At 42.6% G+C, this 1981-nt stretch overlaps 1 pseudogene; it reads right to left on the bottom strand.

Moving 5' to 3' along the window:
* Nucleotides 1-282: 282 nt before the first annotated feature.
* On the bottom strand, nucleotides 283-1485 carry LOC138843785 (translationally-controlled tumor protein pseudogene; annotated as a pseudogene).
* Nucleotides 1486-1981: the final 496 nt, after the last annotated feature.

Consider the following 1981-nt stretch of genomic DNA (forward strand, 5'->3'; position numbering starts at 1 on the left):
TAAGGGCAAAGGGGATTGATCCTTCCAAAAGTTTGAGGGCAATTTACAAAGCTGCTGGATTAGAACAATATGAAGCAAGACACTGCGTGATAATTTGTACATCACCCAACTATTTGCACATACAACCAGCTAACCAGTGGAAAGAATTGGTCTTCAGTGAGAGCAGAAGTAATACAGGGAATAAGAAATTACAGGTTTATTATTACCACTTAAAGCAGGTGAGGCCCATCAGCATTCAGATTACAGAATTTAATCAATGCTATCTGATAATAATTATAATAATTTCTTTTTTTTTTTTTTTTTTTTTTTTGCTTTCAACTCAATCAGTCTCTCTTTATTCTTTTGGTAATCTCTTCCAGAGTTAGCTACTTCCGTTGTAGGTGATGAAATGTGTTAAGGCTCCACTTCAAATGTTGGCACTGCTATGAGCATGGTTTTTCCCTTTACTGTAATTCAGAATTTAACTTTGGATTCTCAGTTTATATTCCAGTCCCAGCAGTTTTCACTGTAGAAGTTATCTGAAGACAGTCTTATACTTTCTAGTAGTTGTCTACAAACCAGGCTTTAGCTTCTCCAGGAACACACTACAGGATGGATTTAGCTTAAATGTACATTAAACTAATAGGCATTCTCTCAAATGAATTTAAATGCATTTTATTTTTAGACAACCTACATGACAATGTTTTTTGCCTTAAAAACAATGCCTCCACTTGAAGTAAATCATGGTCAAAATAAGTGAGGAGCTCAAGATAACATCGGTCCCACTTCCTGTAAATCCTGGTGTTGTGTGGATGACAAGCAGCAGCCAGTTACGATGAGCAGTGATAGATCCAAATTGCCAACTTTGTTAACATTTTTCCATCTCTAAACCATCCTTAAAGAAAATCATAAACGGGGTCACACCATCCTCACGGTAGTCCAGCAGAGCAACCATGCCATCTGGATTCATGTTTTCACCAATATAGAACTGGTAGTTTTTGAAATTAGCAAGGATGTGCTTGATTTGTTCTGCAGCCCCTGTCATAAAAGGTTTTACTCTCTCTGGTCTCTGTTCTTCAAGTTTGCCTTTGATTGATTTCATGTAATCTTTGATGTACTTCTTGTAGGCTTCTTTTGTGAAGCTGGTTTCCTGCAGGTGATGGTTCATGACAATATCAACACCAGTGATCACTGTGCTTTCGGTACCTTCGCCCTCCGGGCCTTCGGCGGAGGCATTCCCACCGATGAGCGAATCATCAATGTTACCCTCTGTCCTACTGACCATCTTCCCCTCCACCTCCAGACACAGTCCGCCCGCGATCTCCTGGATCTTGTAGATGTCGGAGAACATCTCATCGTGGCTGATGAGGTCCCGGTAGATAATCATGATGGCGGCTGGTAGGAGACGACGACGGCGGCGCTAGCTTGGCAGGAGCCCGGAGCTCAGAGCGAGCGCGGTGCAGCCGGAGCGGCCCTAGGCGGTAGGGGGGAGCGGGCGGATTTTGAAAACCTTGGATTCCATTATTCAGGAAATATTTTTTTCATTACCTTTTAATTATGAAAACTCTTAAATCACCAAAAGTGGTAGAACCTGTGGATAATTTCATTGATTTTTCATAAGATTAATAGTCTGTCTTTCAATATTTTTGTGTTTTAAAACTGTCTACTTATTTATTGGAAAGGCAGAAAGACATGGAGAGAAAGAGAGAGAGAGAGAGAAGACAGAGAGCTCCTACCTATTAGTTCGCTCTCAAATGAATACAATAGATGGGTATTAAAACTTGGAGCTGGGGCCTGCACTGTGGTGTAATGGATAAAGCCTCCATCTGCAGTGCTGGCATCCCATATGGGCGCCGGTTCCAGTCTTGGCTGCTCCACTTCCAATCCAGCTCTCTGCTATGGCCCCTGGAGATCAGTAGAAGATAGCCCAAGTCCTTGGGCCCCTGCACCCGCATGGGAGACCTGGAAGAAGCTCCTGGCTCCCGGCTTTGGAAAGGCACAG

Source organism: Oryctolagus cuniculus, chromosome 9, assembly GCF_964237555.1.
Source record: "Oryctolagus cuniculus chromosome 9, mOryCun1.1, whole genome shotgun sequence".
Classification (NCBI taxonomy): Eukaryota; Metazoa; Chordata; class Mammalia; order Lagomorpha; family Leporidae; genus Oryctolagus; species Oryctolagus cuniculus.